Genomic DNA, 17,495 nt, shown 5'->3' with positions numbered 1-17,495 from the left:
AACAGACAATCGAGGAAGCTGAAGAAAGAGTAAGTCAACAAGTTCTGAGACAGAACAGTCAAATGACTGTCTGTCCGAAGAGTTAAATCATTCTAACACACGTGGGAGAACTATTCATTCTGTGGCACTAACACAGTGCTTAATAAAAATAACATGAAGTGGAAGGAAAACATTCAAGTCCACAGTTGCAGATGGAGGGGGAATCAGCAGATTATTACACTATTTAAGACTGCGGGGCGAAGACAGAGAACGGAAATACACTGTCAGAAAATCATGAAGTGATTATAAATGACAGTAATGTAAAATACTGAAACTCTCCTCCACTTCAGGTGCTCGACTTCTCAGCTGCAAATGTAATCAAAGTTCTGACAACATTCATCATTTTAATTGGATCAAGCATGAGGTAAACACGGCCACTTTGCCTTATTTAGTAACAGAGGTTGGTGTTTCCACTCACTTCCTATTATCACATTAGACACACTAAGATGTGGACAAACTTCACACTGAATATTAAACATCCACCTTCAATTATTTATTAAGGAATACAGAAGAATGACAATAACACGCTGTCTTTCCTCTTCTCCATAAACCACCCCTGTATCATAGAACTTCCTGCTACACCAGATCCACCTCCACACCTCTAAACTATAAGAACCAGACCCTCGGGTGGGAGCCTGCGGACCGGCAGGGAACGCTTGTCTCATGCGTAGGCGTCCACAGCTGCACGGTGCGTCTGCTTCCCCTGCCTGTAGACATGCTGCCATTCATCGCCTCATTACCATGGAGGAGAGGAGCAGAGGATGGGCGAGGCTCGGCTGAACAGACGCAATCAGCTCCATGTTAGTGTTTTTTTTTTTTGGTGTTGTTTTTTTGCACGACGCAGTGTTTTTTATATTTTTGCATGCTGCTCAGTGACATATTCTCACCATAACTTGACAAGTTAACTGAGAGGCTAAGCATTAACTGCAGTACATAAGGTATTAATCCTAAAAATAAACCCAACGGTACCACTGGTGTATTTGACACATATGCTAACAGTGTCAAGTTATGTACATATTATTATGTAAATCACTTTTTGTCACTTTATATGCAATGGGATGCATTGATATTAATATCTCCCAGTATTTGCATGTTAATGGTGTAGTATTAAATATCCCACTGTAGTAAAGGATCAGACATTACAAGTAGAGTGAGCTCAATACATAGTTAGCAAGTTTTTACTGCTAATGATTCTTTGGGGTCAAATGTTGAGGTGCGTTTTTTTATTCGTTGGTGAGTAAAAACATTAACAAGTTCACCGTACTCTATATTTGTGCTGTATTTCTTCCCTGTGTTTAAAAGTCAAATAAACAAATACAGGCAGACTGTTGGCATATGTTTGCTGCTTTCAGGGCAAGGCTCAGAATGTTTGACAAGAGACTTGCACAGTGAGTCTACTTAGGATGCAGTATTACTGCTCAGTTTTTGGTGTTGCTGCTGTGAGAGCAAAGTTTCTTATTCCCTCACACATGGCATAAAATAATTTACTTATTAATTTATAATTTTATATTTAAAAGCTTTATATATATATATATATATATATATATATAAATAAACCTGGGTATTGCTAATCACAATCATTGATTAAGTGTCTTTAATACAGAGCCACATGACAAATCTGAAAACGTCTGGTATCTGCTGCAGCTAATATTATAACAGGATGGATTTTCATGTGTTTCAGTGCTATTTAAAGTTTAGCCATAAATTAAGCAGTCATGCATTATTTATGGTGCCACTTCTAAACTCTCCTGGGGGGCTGTCTTTCTTATGCTTCACCTCCCTCCCTCTCTCTCTCTCTCTCTCTCTCTCCTTGGAAACTGTCTACATTATCTCACTAATGGTCCGAGTCAATGAGTGTTCTAACACTCACACACGTCAAATCCACTGAATCGTACAGGTTGTTGAGACAGGGTTAGCAGGAAATTAATTGCCTCTTGGTGGTAGAGCAGCACAGTCTATCGTGGGGAAATATAAAGAACATTATTATTGTCAGACGGCTAATTTGATTTGATTTAAACGCAAGACATCTTTCAACATTTGTTTAGCGTTATAATATTAATGTTGTTTGCAGCTGCCTGCAGTAAGTGTAGCGCTGTTTATTACGCAGCAATAAAAACACCAGCCTCGCAAGAGAAACATATTTCACCACACATCCTTTTAATGTTTGAAAACCAAACCAGACGCTGAAGCTTAAATAAATTTGCTTCTGAATCCTCGGCTTTGTGAAGCTAGTGTGAACCAGGAGTGGGTTGACCAAGACGGACAATGAAAGACTGACAGGTACAGAAAGACCTGCACACCATAGATATAACTGCAACAATTTTCTCCAGGCACAATGGAGAGCTAAAGGCAGTAAATTTAGAGTTGTGAATGTATCATGGCGATCTTCACAGCGAGGGAAGAGGTGAAGAGTGGACAGAGCCTGACAACTTACCACAGCCTCCCAACACTAAAAGGAGGGGGTTTAGGTGTTGACAGCAATTTCACCGCAGGGCAGAAGCACACGGTGCACCCCAGGTGCCCCAGCCCATACACTGTGAATGATTGTGGAAAATTGTGGTGCAGCTTTTTTTAGTACACAAACAAACCCTACTGTGTCAGGCAGCTCTGACCACGGTGCAGGTTTGTTGAAGGCACACGTAAATATTGTTGAATATTTGATATGTCACGTTTTTGATATATTGTTGAATATTTGATATGTCACGTATCAGGCTAAGTTAAAAAAGTTATTGGACAAATTGAAAACAATCTCACAAAGCTCATTTCCACCAAAAAGAATTCTATGTGACGACTTTTACCCCAGGTCAAAACCTGACTGTTGGCCTAAAATCAAGTTCCAATCAAAAGTCCTTACAGTTTTGTGCAACAATAAACAACAAAAAACGATGGATGGATGGATGGATGACATTGTTATTACCCCTTTCCCCAGATTTGAACTATTCTGAGGCTTTACTTACAGGTCAAATAAAAATGTTGAAATAGTATGAAATAGTAGAAAGTATCCAAAGCTGCCACTATACTGTACATGCTGACTTGGCTATCCATAATAGTAATGCATATGCAATGAGCACAGAACTGCAAAGGTAAAAATTTGCCAGCTAAAGAACCGTCTCTGTTTTGTGCAGCAACAAACTATTACGTAACCAATCGCATTCTCTCTCTCTCTCTTTTTATTTCTCTCTCTTACTCACTCCTCACACTCTCTTGACTTGCATTTAACCATTATGCTCTTTTTTTAAAATCTTATTCTACCCAAAGCCCCCTACAGTTGAGCGGTATTACACAAATACATTTGATAAAAAATGATGAAACATGGTCGTTCTAATGGGCTGCGACATCTCATCTGAGATTCCTCCGTCGTCTGAGTGTGCAACCGGCTTCCGGAGAGAAAAGTATTTTTCCTCCGATCTCATCCATCTCGCTTATGCAAATGAGCGTCTTAATTTGTTTAGGGGCAGAGGCTTATGGGAGATAGGAGAAAGTACAATCTTGTTTACCCTAATAGGGAATGTTCGCAGAGCAGTTAACCAATTCCGAGCTTCATTTGGATTTTTCTAGCAGCTGGAATGAAGAGGCTAAAACAACAGGAATCTGACCACGGTATCGAGATATTAGCCTGTGCTTCAACATGAAAAGAGCAGCTACATACTGAAAATTAGATTATATATTTGCCGTTTTAAAGTATTTTTACTCTCATATTTCTACTAAGTGTATGAACGTGAAGTCACCAGTCAGCCGTTATTACTTGACTCTCACGTAACACACAGAACCACAGTGTGCTTTCCGACCTTTCTGTGAACATGTGAACAATTCCTCCATTCCTAAAGTAACATTAATGATGTGAAACTGTCCAGAGAATAAAAGGCATAATAACTGCAGCTCCCTCTGACCCTACTGTGATCACCACTCACAGCGAGAGTCCACAGGAGAATAATTTAAAAAGTAACTGCCAGTGAATGTCCACTCCCTGTGTGGTATGTCACCGACCTTTCTCCTTCTTTTTTTTTTTCTTTTTTCATTTCACACTGTGTGCTTTCAGAACTGACACACAACGAGTGTGAGTTTCCCCCCTTTTGTTCATGTCTTTTTCTCCAGTCAAAGACAACCTTTTTCAGTCTGAAGTCATTAATAAATGCAAATGTATTTGTTTCTCCTTGCCGCGCATGCAAAGAGTATATATCCTCTAATTGGCCCACATTTTAATCCACGGGCAACTTGTACACTTACATTTTATTATTAAATTATGTCAAGGCCCTGAACAACAAAAACAAGTTTGTTCCCAGGATGCACTTGTTATATATATATAAAAGAAAAAAACATATTTAAGTAGTGGAGTAAAAAAGGTGAAAGGTAAAAATGGTTTGAACACCATTTGTCCTCATCGCAGATGTCCACTTTACATTAAAGGTGTACAGGCAACATGGCACTGGGGTAGCATATGGGGCAGCATATACAGTAACCTACTCCGGAATCAAACCCACAACCATCCAATTGCTAGATAATTGCACTACCCACTAAGCCACAGTCACCACTGTGTACAAAAACAGTGCTGTTTACTTTGTACACGAAAAATATGTCTGAATAATAACCTAATAAAACATCTTAATGTTCTCACAGTATATTTAGCTTAAATAAATAAACAGTAACGCTTCACAGCCTTTACAGGAGGTCGAGGAGAGTTGTAATGTTTCACCATGTGATATTTAGGTGTCCTAATTTTATATTTTACGGGTAGAAAATAAATCAATACTACATTATTTTACAGATTTATGTATTAACCCCACCTCACTGCAACATTAACATTTTCTTACAACCCAGTCCTGTTTGGTGTAAATCAGGGGAGGGTCTTCTCTACAGCAGCCACTAGTTAGTTACCACAATGTCCTCATGTGAGTCCGCTGGAGAAAATCCAAGAATTGGCGGCTAACACGTGTTTTGGTTTTTTTTCTTGCTTTGTTAAAATGATGAGATACGAAAAATAGGAAAACAGCAGGATGTAATTTAACCACTAGATGCTGCTAAAGTCCACGCAGGGCAACCCTTAAATGTTTGGATGTGTCATGCATGTGCAACACTGACCTTTAACATCACAGTCGCCCGCAGTCTGTGGCTCTGCAGCAGTGCACTCTGTCAGTACAGTCACAGCAGCAGCACGCTCCACTGGACCCTGTGAAAGGTGACACGTTAGTGTGAAGAGAAGCCCGAGGGACTCAGACTGTGTGTGTGTGTCTGTGTGTGTGTGTGTGTAAGCTCTGTGTAGGCGGACAGGTAAGTGGACATCTAGGTTGTAGCCATTGCATCATTACCTGTGCACTTTAATGGGTGTAACAATTACCACCAGTAATTTGCGTGCGTGCACGCACAAACACACCCACACACCCACACACCCACATCATGTCTGATTGCTGTTACTTTGGGGAAAACAAACCAAACATGTTCGTAGGCATTGATTTATTTACAGTAATAAACCATGAATACCAATAAAGACATTCAGGTTAAATCTCCATCAAATCTAATTTTTAGACCATTTGTGTAATTTAACTGTAACACAATAATAAGATAAATCACATATAATTAGTTCTTCCGTATTTCAGCTTTGGGAAAGCACCGCCAGGAGTATTTAGCTAAAGCTTGTTAGAAGCTAACAAACAAAGAGCATTTTTTAAAATCTAAAATCCTTTTTGTAACCTGCTTTAAATGAAGCTCAGGTGTAAATGTTTGTATATGATTATTTTTGTCCATACATGGCCCAAAATCAGAATCTAACGGCCTGAGCTGCCCCCAGAACCCTCACCAAAATAAAAGTGCACAAAACGAATAAATGAACATTATCTAAAAAAAAAAGATTTGTGATGGATTCAAAGCTACACATTCCTCACGCTGCTGTCTACTGAGAACCCATTAGCCAATCTCACATTAATTCACACAAGTTGGTTTTCAGCCCACACAGCTCCTCGAAGCCTCACAGTGTCTGCACGCGAGCACTGGAGCCATCTGTTGGGATAAACGTGTTGTCAGAAACAGTGAAAGTGAGATGGCACTGAAGAGATGCTCACCCTCAGGCACTTCCTCTGTCATCACTCTTAGGAGCCTGCTGCGCAGACCATGAACATTAACTTCCCAAAGCACTCTGGGTAATCATTTTCCGCCTCACACTAGCCAAAACAAAGATTGCAGGGGATTCTCTGATACACAGTTGGCACTCGGAGCGCCGGCTGACAGTGAACGAGCGCTTCCTTCAAGAATGTTTTATGTAAACAGCGAGTGTTGAAAATCAAGATGTGACGCCACGGCGACTTTATTTGTTCCACCTCACTTGTCCTTTGTGTCACACATTTATCATGAAAAACACGCCGTTCTCTAGTATCTGTGTGCCCAGGGCTTTGTTCAGCAACAGAATTTAATAAGTGGCGTAAAGCTAAGGTGAATATATGGATGTTTTAATCCACATGAACAGATTCTTTGTTCCTGTGCTGCGTCTTCGTCCATAAAGAACCGCCGTAATGAAACATCTGCTGCGATACACACAACAGATAGGCTGACGTATGAGGAGGAAGACAGGCATCTGTCAAGGATGTGGAAAAGGTTGTGGAGAAAAGACGGACAAACAGACGACCAGGCAAACACTCTGACGCTCTCGTACACTAACGTGAGTGCACCGCAGCCAGGCTGCATCCCGGGCCAATTTATTCTCTTCAAACTCCATCTGGACATGAGACAAACAGAGTCATCTGGCTGCCAGTGAGGTGACTATAATTTGTTTACCTGCGTGGTCGTAATATTCAGTTTCTCTCCAGGTTAAAACACAATTACTTCCTAGCAAACACGGCTGGACTAAATCGTCCGCCGCTGCCTGATATGCCATCTGTTGCTTGCTTGCATTCGGATGTGAGCATGGCTGGAAAAGTGGATGTTGCACCGAGACGACTCGCTGCCCTCATCATCACGGACAAAGATGAGCTTTTTCATGCATTAAACATCTATAAACCTACCAAGAAAACACTGTGTGTACGACACACACCTAGAAATACACACAAGCGCGCACAAATATGCAAAAAATACCAGAAAAACTGGGATGTTTTTGTCGGTATTCTGCAATTCCCCACTATAAGACTCAATACATATAGAATGTGTTTTTGACCACTCACAGCTGGAGGCCCATTCCACTCAATGTGTCTGCCTAGACTCTGCCAACTGTCAACTTCAGCCCAGAAAGTGATGACTTCTCTTGAAGAATCTTTTTCCATATCCAAAAGAAAGAACTCCATCTTTCTGTGCAACCATCTCTGTTTAGAATTCATGCAGCCGAGAAGAGTCCTGCTGAGTGTTGTTTCTACAGTTTTACTGAGAGGAAACTTAGAAAATACTTCAGCACTGTTGAAAAGACCAGAAAAGTAATAATATCACTGTCTGCATTTAAAAAATATATTTTGCCTGCAAAGGTGTAGCCAAAACAAAGATTGCAGTTAAGTTTAAGTTTAAGTTTAAGTTTAAGTGAAGTTAAACACACAATTTTTATTATAATGAGAATCTTTATCGTAACAACTTAGTACGTCCTGCTGACTTGTAGAAGTAGCATGCTAGCTAACTTCCAGCTATCTCAGAATCACAATCAAAAACAGGTCTGTTGGCCAAGTATGAAAGTAAATGAGTCATATTATTCCTAGATTCCTGTTACTCCATTAGATGTAAATGAATAAAACAGAATTCAGCAAGTAAGTAGTAAGTACTAACTTGCTAAAATTACTACAGCGCTGATTCCAAATTTGTACAGCTGTTTTAATGAATTACTAAGAATTATTACTACAAGTGTGTTACCACGTTAGACCCAGTGGATTTTCACCTGTAGATATTCTCAAATCTCGGCTTACAAACTAAAATGTGTGCAAGGTTTTGTTTTACATTTGGCCGAAACAAAATGTCTACATATTCATTATGTAGTGGAACCTCAGCCCTCTATGTGTGTGTGTGTATGTGTGAGACTAAACTATGTTAAGAAACGTTCCCTTTCCAATTCCAGATTACTCTTCCTTTTATAGAGCAGCAAAAAATAAACATACACAATATGCAAAACCCTGCCTGAGCTAATTAACAAAAGGATGCCTCACAATGAATCAAGAGAATAATTAATCTGTGTGTGTGTGTTTCAGCGTGCATTCAGAGGGTTAAGGATGAACACATGCTCACTCTCCCTTTGTTTCACCCCTGTTAATCTTCAGCCTTGTGTTTTTATCCGACAACATTGTTTAATGAAATCAGATTTTTGCATGCTCGCAGTTTTTGCATGTGCACAAACAGAAATTATTTGGGTTTGTTTTGAATTTTAAAAAATGTGAATCTCAAAATAATGCATTATGGATAAGTCTCTCCTTTGCTTTGTCAGTAGAATTTCTATTTCTCTGCAGCGAGCGCACCAACACACTGCGGACGAGAAGCCGCTCACACAGACGTACGTCTCAGATCAATGGGCGTTAGTCAACATTTGGAATCTTTCCAGATGCAAATCACAATGTAACGACGTGGCCTATTAATAGATTAGATACAGTCTTGTCTACAGCAATTTAATAAACGTGATTAAACATCTTGGCAGCAGATTCAGTCCTGCCAACCAGGGTGGAATCAAAAACCAAAATTATCTTAATCACAATCAATGAAGTAATTACTTCGATGGTGTTTTGTTTATTTCAGCTCATTAATTAAAAAACACTTTGGACTGTATACTGTGATACATATGAGGATCCTACTGCTGTCACAGCACCATAGAACAGCAACTTGGCTGCTAAAAAGTGTTCATAAAATTGTCTTTTAAGTTACTGTCACTGCCCTGCTCCACTGTATATATGACTGTAGACTGAGCTAAAATCAATGGACGGCGGTCGCTGAGCTACAAGCACTTTGAATAGAGAGATGTTTGTCCATATTGGAAGCAGTTTTTACAACATTTAAGGCACAGAGTTACATTTCTGTCCTTTCACAGTGGGGTTTAAATCAGTGGGGTATTTACTTGAAAGACTTGATCTTGTTTAAAAGAAAACTAGATTTTTGACGACTGACCATGGGAGAGAGTCGGTGTGACAGGGACAGCGACTACATCAAAGTGCTCCCTATAACAAAAAGAGCCTTATGGAGGAGCACTGATGGTCTAACATGTACCACTAACCCCTGAGACCTCGCCAGCCATCAGCACATCAGAGTGGGGACAGAGACATGGATAGACGGACTGACAGGAGAGAAGAGGCTGGACCTCATCTCACCTCTCAAAAAGCTCCATGACCCTGCTGATCCCAGCTGCATTCAAGCCGCCTGACACAGAGTTCAAAGTAATTTCTCCTCAGTACGGCGGTGTATGTGTGTGTGTTTACGTGTGTGTGTGTGTGTGTGGTACAGCTAGAGAGGGATAAAAGAGGGCGGGGGTAGGGAGTGTTTTTGTGAGCATGAAGGCTGTGTTCCTCCTTGTAGGTACAGCCTGTGTGTGTCTTTGTGTGGCAGCAGATCTTTGGAATTGTTGTGCACAACAGTGTTTTTACAGTGTGTGTCTTCACAAGCTTGTGTTATCACAGGCTCTGTTTAGCTGAGCTGAACATCTGTCACAACAGCCTGCTCTCTGCCTCATCTGTCTCTAGTGGGAAGAGAATGAAAATATTTCCTTTCTAGCGACTTTAAAGTGAAATTATGTTTTGTTTTTTTACGCACGGAATACACACATAAAGGACAACATAATTTGCCACGTGTCGAAACGTTTGTTTTCTCCTGTTATCACCTGAGAGTCAGTGTCACATGAAAGTCTCGGATTTGAAGGATCAAGAGCAACCACGACAACTGTCTTAGAAAAGAAACTATAAATAGGGTGATTTGAATAGTGTGATATTTATATAAAAAGTGTATTTTAAACAGGACAGGTAACGGAGTGAGAGAAAAGACGGAGAGACAGCGTGAACAGATGTAGGTTGATGCACCTCCGAGGAGTCATCTAAACCTCATTCTCTACCTCCCATTTATTTCTGCACAAAGACATTCTCTTCTGTCCACCAGAGCCATTTAACACATGAGCGGCAGTGATGTCGCTGGGGGGGTGAAGGTTCGTAAAATTGATATACCTTGACATCGGCTGACCCCCCCTGAGATGGCTCTCTCTGATGAGACTTACTCTCATAAGTGCAGCTGGGATGGTTGTTCCCAACAAACGTGGTCTGGACTGTTTGTCTGAATCCATTGTCTACAGTAATTGTAAATCTGAATCAGTGGTCACACTGGTGGTTTATAGAAATATGAAGAAGTTTGACTTCTGTGGTTTGTTTCTTTCATCAAACTGCCACATTCACACTATTTCATGGAGATAAAGCCAGAGTGAATAATGGTAGTGGTTTTTTTTTTTTACTTATTGTCATTTAAGAAAAATCTATACAGCATATCGCATTTGTACAAAATTTGAACAAAAACTTGTTTTTCTATCATTATGAATATAATATTTTTTGTATTGAACATCAAACTGAAATAAATTGTCTGTTTTTGTTATTGACACCCAAAGACTGGCTATGCAGCTCTAAATACCATTGTTGTTGGTGGAACAATACTCACATGTTTCCCTCAACGCTTGGAGCAGCATCTTCAACCATCAGAGCTACTTTGCACAGGTAATTAATGTTTGAGAGGGGCCAGGTGTCAGTTTCATCTCTGTAAAGAAGACAGATTTCACAATTCAGACAGAGACAAAACAGGTAAGTTCAGAAAGAAAATCCAGAAGCTCTGAGAAGTACTTCCAACAGAGTGCTGGGGTTGAATAATACTTGTCATTATTCTGCAGATGTAGAAACTGAAGATTTATCATCAATTTTGATTCTGACGAGACTCCGCCTGATGAAATAGAACACCATTTCAGGTAAACTGCTGTTCACCAGGTTGCTTAGTAAGAGCCGGATGCCAGAGGCACAGCTTTTTCTGACAACTTCTACCAAAATGCCTTTTTTTCTTGAACCCAATTTGCATGTGAATTGGCAAAAAAATGAGTCACATGTACTTGTATGGAAAACCATTGTGAAAAACACTGTGTTCTCTTTTGTATGAGGTGGTGCAATTATTGAGGTTTATTCTAGTGAGGCAAGAAGACAGATATAAACCTCTTTATTTACTTTGGCTTAGAATATTTCATTTTATTTTACATTACTCATTTAGTTTGGATATATCTAAAAAAAAGATCAGTTTCTCTGATTTCACTTTGCTTTTGACTGTAAATTATTAAAGATGTTTTCTAATTGCTCATGCAAAAACCTTTACTGAAGTCAGGAATCAAAAGATGTTTTAATGCACCGACTCCAAATTGAACCAGCGAAGCAAGGACAAGCTATAAAGTGCTGATGCCCCCGTCTTTCCCCCGCCCCCTCCACCCCTCTGGTGTCCTTTTAGAATTCACATTAAAGCTGGAGACCTTCCATGTCATTGCCATGAAACTAAAGCTTTGATTTGTCGTAGTGAGCGGTGCCAGCAAAACAAACCAGCAGAGGAAATAAATAAGACACAAATGAGTTGCTTTAAAAAGAGCCACGGCGCATAAAATGTGAGCAGAAGCAGTTGACAAAACATTCCTTAATAGGTTTTTCATCCTAGCTGACTGAAATTGTGGCTGGATTTCTGCTACCACATCAATTAGTAAAACTTTTCTCTCTCTCACTCTCTCTTGCCCTTCTTTTCAGCTCTGAAAAGACTATGAAATTGCCACCGCCTGGCACAGAGAGAAAAGCCTTTTATTCTTCTTGTCTTTCAAACAGGCGGTCGACAAAACAAGTTTTCAGCCTGCAGTTGGAGGCTATTTAGGAGCGGAGAGGGAAGAAGACACAGCAGTCAGGGCAGCGGTCCAAAAAGGCTTGAACTGGGCGTGACAGCATTTGCATCATGGTCTCTCTACCCATATGGTGCTGTGCAGATTAGGACCAGGAAACACTGTAGCACCGATTTGTATTAGAATTACATTTGACTCAAATGGTTTTAATTTGTGGAAAATTGTTTGTTTTTTTTTAAACAGAAGTTAGCTTCTGTGTAGAACTGAGAATACTACTGACGCAAAATGAATATTCTCTTTTATCTATATTTCATTCCATCTTTCTTTCTTTTCATATCTTCAAGGGACAAAAGGACATTACAGCACTGCACTGCTATGCTGATGACATGCCAATTTACCAGCACACACAAGCAACCAGTCCAGTGTCATAAGAGTCATGTCTCTGCTGAAATTTGGCTGAAACAGTTATATATATATATATATATATATATATGTATGTATGTATGTATGAGATATTGGCCTTCCAATCAGATTATAACCTGGAAACAAATAAGCAATACACTGCAACTTCTCCACGTTTCTTTCCTTTCACCGCCCCTTCCTTCCTTTACTTCTTTACCTCTGTTCTTTCTTCCTCAAAACACAAGTTTTCAGCATCTGCTCTATCTAGCAAGCATTTGGTTAATGCAAAAACAGCTGCTGCCACTGTGTGTGTGTATGTGTGTTTACATGGCCACATGTGTCACACAGACCTTACACCCCTGTGTCTCCACATGGCCGTAAGCTCAAAGTGAGCCCAGAACGCTGATGGCATTAGTCTGCACAGTGGCCAGAGAACCAGCTGGCCACCAGCTCACAGCCGCCCTCGTAGCCCTGGGACAGGCATGAAAGGGCCCCTAAGACCTCTGGGGAGTGCTTAGTGTCTTGTCGTCCATTGTGGTCCTAATGATCCCCCGCAGTCACACTCAGCATTCATAGCTGGCCATTATACTGGAGCGAAAGCAATCGCTTGGCTACGCCTGTTGGAGTCAAGAGTGGATGTAGCCTCCTGTTGAAAGTGTGACAGCAGGTAGAGCTCATCTACACTTGAACACAGAACAGCTTTGGGTTTGTTTCTCTACACGTCCTCCTTTTTTCCCCGTCTACTAACTATTTTCTGAACTCTTTTGTCTCCCCTCCACCTGTCCTTTCCTTCTCCTTCTCTTTCAGTCTGGTCAGCTGCTGGACAGTATGGGGTTGACAGGGCCCTCCAGGCCCACCACTACTCGCCACCTGTCTGACTTCCAGCAGATGAGGGGTCACACAAAGACACAGCGGACATCCAGAAGTCTGGAAGGCAAAACAGCACCCTGGGAGGCTGCTCTGAGCTGTGAGCCTAATTGAATTTTTACACCTTTTTTACACACTGGAAAATCCTCTAATTTACATGCACTTACATTCAATATTTTGCATCTAAAATTTTCATCTCGTTGTAGAACAGCCATGACAATGACCACGATGCAACTGTGTACACAGTTTACAAAGGTTTTCCTATTGTAAGCACCCATTGTAGTCAATAAAAAGGCTCATTATATGGTGTGTGTTTAGAGTTAGACTTTATGACCATTTGTGTTTGACGTACAACAAGTGATGTGCAAGTATTGTGACAAAAGGTAATTTCTCGCCTTGATCGCACAGTGAACTGCTAATGTGCAGGCGCTCTTCAGGAGACACATAAGTCAGAGCATCAAACATCCCTGTTATCAACAGCACTCTGATGTCCCGATTGTCTCCCAGGTGAAGGCGGGCCAATTAGTGCGAGTCGTCTTTGTGCGGGGGTGCTACACGAGTGACCTGATGCTCGGTGTCACAGTGGGTTCAAAGGGCTGACAGTGTCAGAGAAAGTACCAGTGGGGCCGACATGAGTGGGAGCACAGCCTCTGCTATTCAAACACAACCCTGCACCTCCCCCCTTCAACCCCTCTGCCCCCCCCATCTCTGAACCCACCGAGCTGCAGGCAGGGAACAGGATCATGTAGTGCTAGTGAATTTCTAATGTGGAAAAAAAAAAACGTGCGCACACACACACACACACACGAAAATAAAGACACACATACAGTCAGACACACACACACAAAGTGATGAGGGAAAACTTTTGGAGATTAATTCAGGTTCTTGTGCAGGGAAGCAGGTAAAGTGTGGATTGAAAGTCAAGGAGTGGAGAGAGATTGTGTCTACAGGGAGGGATGATGGGGGAGACAGAAATACAGTTTGAAAAGTTGGGTAACTTATATCGATTGAACACATGGCTTCAATTCAGCTGTGCAGAAAGGGAAAAACTTTTTATTATCTTCCACGGCACTGCTGCTTGGAGAACTGTGCAGCAATAAATGTCATTTAGATTGGGATGTGTCCTAAATATCCTGATAGGGTTTAATAAAAGCAAGGTTGTTATATTTTAATGGTCTGGGACCTCACCTTAAAAACAGAAATGATGTATGGCCCAGACTAATCAAAACAATTTGTCTGCTGAAACAGCAGTGGCAGTAAGACACAGAGAGCCATCAACAAAGAGCTATATTTTCAAGAAGTCGTAGTGCAGCCTCTAAAAGACTCATTTCTGCCATTGCTGATTTCATTTATTTTTCACCGATACCTCAGTGAAAAAGAAATCTTTTCTACCGACTGTTGTCATGTGGGAATGCAAGTAATAAAACTTCAGGAGCGAGTTTGGATTTCTTTGAACAATTGTAGTCGTGAGTCAAAACAGCGGGATTGATCAGAGTTGTCTTGCAGTTGGTGATTGTTTGATGATTGTTTGTATTCAAGGGGGACAAGAAAAAAAACGAAGGCTGCAATATTAGTAGCGGGCGTGGAGATCTGAGGCTGCGCAGAGTTGGTTGCTTGATAAATTAAATAATAGTTAGACCATGACAGGGGAGGAGGGGGACGGTAGCGTCACATCAGTTTAACCTCAAGTTATTTTGCCAGTGAATTGGGATGTGTTTACCAGACAGAAGTGCCCTAATTAGGAACAACACGGACAAACTCTGGATTTCACAGACCAGCTCATAAATTTAGTTCTAAAAGTCTGGATAATTTCACTGCCACTGCATCGATTTCTAGTGTTCATTAGGAAGTCTCATGTGAGTCATTGGACACTATGGAAGTGCAACATAAAATTCTTGCAGTGGCCCTTTAGGGATTCGAATGACTCCAAGGAGGTATACTAAACTGCTTTTGTTTTAGAATGATCAATTTGTGAATGGACAGTTGTGGCTCTTCTGTGAGTTTTTTAGGCCTTATTCCACCTGCTGTGAAGACCTGCGAAACAGGATCTGAGGTATTAAACAGCATTCTGTGTCAATTTAATGCTTTAGTTTTTGTGAAACTATCCATCAACTAACTTTCTGTCCAAACTGGATTTTCTGGTTAAATTGTATTCATTTTTCTGCAGAATTGATTGCCTTTTTTTTGCTTCAATTTTGTCAAAAGAGATGTGATTTAGAAGTTTTCTCCCCAAGTATCACAGCAGTAGATTTTATTTGCGAGTTTCTAGTATTTTTTTTACATGGTGTGACGACCCCGTCCTCTTTTCTGAAAGTGTGTGGTCTCCCATTTTTGTCTTGCTCTCTGAGCCAGGGCTATGACAATGGTAAGGTTTTTTTTTGTACGTAGGCACAGAAAGAGACAGAAAATAAAAGATGGAAAAAAGGTTGATTAAACTCTGTCCAATATTAGCCTTCAGTGCCATTAGTCAATTTATCTCCAGTTACCACCAACTCAACTTGAAACACATTTGGCCACAGTACAACACCTGCCCAACTCTACTCTTGTAATGCTGCTGATCCAATGTGCTTTCATGAATCTCTGCACAGATTTAATGTAACCATCACAATTATGGTGTTTATCTAATATTTATGCCAGGAAGCAATTACTGTTAAGAGACAGTTGCATGTTACGTCCTTCACATACAAAACGTATGGAGCACAACACAACAAGCTTGTGCTGCAGGTCCTGGAGGGATGGGTACATCTAGAATTGAGGACGGACACACACACACACGGACGAACACCCACACACACAGATCCTCTCAGTAGTAAAGATAGGATGTTGGCCCCCCCTGCAGCATTACCTGCAGCCATGTCGGATGCCACCATTAAAATTCAACAAGCTTTTGCCGCCAGCCCTGATGACCCAAGAAGTGTTTAGCATTCTGCTCACACACGGTACACCACAACTGAAGCCCTCGCAATCCATCCGCATCTCAGAGTCAGCTAAGTGCACAGGGAAACATTTTTGTACTTAAGCGCACAGACATTTGTTTAGCTTAAAAGGAGGAAACTGTGCGTCAGAAGGAGGCATTTGTACTGTGAAAGAAATATCTGAATGTTTACATCTGTCTCTTTCGCTCCGTCTTCTTTTCTTTTGAGGTTCAAGGACACAGCTCCCGCTCTGACAGAACAGAAGGAAAGTGCTGCAGCATCACTCAACTATTTCTTTTTTTCCCCCTTCTTCTTCCATTATGAAGTGTCCTATTCAATAAAACATTCCTCTACCTTCTGCAATGAAGTGAAGAAAATAAATAACAAGGCAGCAGAGAGCCTGCGGGGGGAGTGACACAAAGGTTCACAACCGTTGTTGTCATTCCCAGGAGACTAGAGGAAGAAATGGAGGTGAATGGGGAGAGAGGGGTGAGTCGGGGGAGGTGGGCTGTAAATAAAAGGAAATAGAATAGAATACATTTGTGATACGAGTCTGTTTGTTTCTCTACAAAACAATTTAATAAAGCAAATAGCCATAATCACAGGAAATAAACTCCAGATAATTATTACTTCAGTTCTCTTTGTCCGTTATTGTCTTGTGACTTGTCAATGTTTTCTACACTAAATACAAATTCATACAAAATGTTAATATATTTACTCATATAAACCAAACCTACTTTTTATGTAAGTACAGTATATGGTCACTGCAACACACTATAGAATTGTACATATATATATATATATTTCAATCTTAATTGCTCATATTCAGCACACACTCTGTTGATCGTGATTATTGGGCACCGCAGTCCTAAGTTTACTCTTGACAGAATTTAAGTATAGTAAGTATAATAACTGACATGTAAATACAGTGCGATCAGTACACTTCCTCACAAACTGTACATATATTTCTCTCAGCTTCAGGTTCCTCAGCTGGTTCTGTCCACCTCTTCCTCTCCTCACTACATTTTCTATTATTTAAACATTTTTTGTCTATCTGCGGCAACAGTTGCTCCTGACGTTTTAATGCATGCTGTTTTATGAAGTGAACGTAGTAGAGCTGTGTCACAATGCTTTGAAATACACAACCATGTAATATTTTTATGATCACCTTCGCAGGTGTGGCTCTCTCCGAGTATTTATTTCCCTTCATCACTGGAAATGCATTTAAATCTTTCGGGAAGATGCGCTTATGTTTCTGTGCGGTTTATTTATTGGTGTTGCCGAGCTCATGTCGTCCTGCAGAGAATCTATTCTGTCTAGTGGGGAGAAAGGGAGGCACTCATGAAGATTTCAGCAGACCTCACTACCTTTGAAATAGTTCTTTTCAAAAGCACCATGGCGTGTATCCATACATATTTCATTTCTATTGCTCTGTGCATGCCCAGGGAGGCAATGGGAATTATTTATGTGGACCAAGAAGAGAGAGAGAGAGAGAG

General features: G+C 40.7%; 1 protein-coding gene across 4 annotated transcripts in view; it reads right to left on the bottom strand.

Moving 5' to 3' along the window:
* The window catches only part of runx1t1 (RUNX1 partner transcriptional co-repressor 1), a 249,532-nt gene that overhangs the window by 144,076 nt on the left and 87,961 nt on the right, over positions 1–17,495 (bottom strand). For all 4 annotated transcript variants that reach the window (XM_017041194.2, XM_025065046.1, XM_025065045.1 and 1 more), the window contains 2 exons: positions 10,618–10,713; positions 5,119–5,206 (listed from right to left, as the gene is read on the bottom strand). The gene's annotated coding sequence lies outside the window, so the exon portion shown is untranslated. The remainder of the gene's footprint in view (positions 1–5,118; positions 5,207–10,617; positions 10,714–17,495) is intronic.

Source organism: Cynoglossus semilaevis, chromosome 18, assembly GCF_000523025.1.
Source record: "Cynoglossus semilaevis isolate Cse_v1.0 chromosome 18, Cse_v1.0, whole genome shotgun sequence".
In the NCBI taxonomy this organism is placed as follows: domain Eukaryota; kingdom Metazoa; phylum Chordata; class Actinopteri; order Pleuronectiformes; family Cynoglossidae; genus Cynoglossus; species Cynoglossus semilaevis.
The sequence above is the reverse complement of the archived record's forward strand: the minus strand, read 5'-3'. Positions and strand labels throughout refer to the sequence as shown.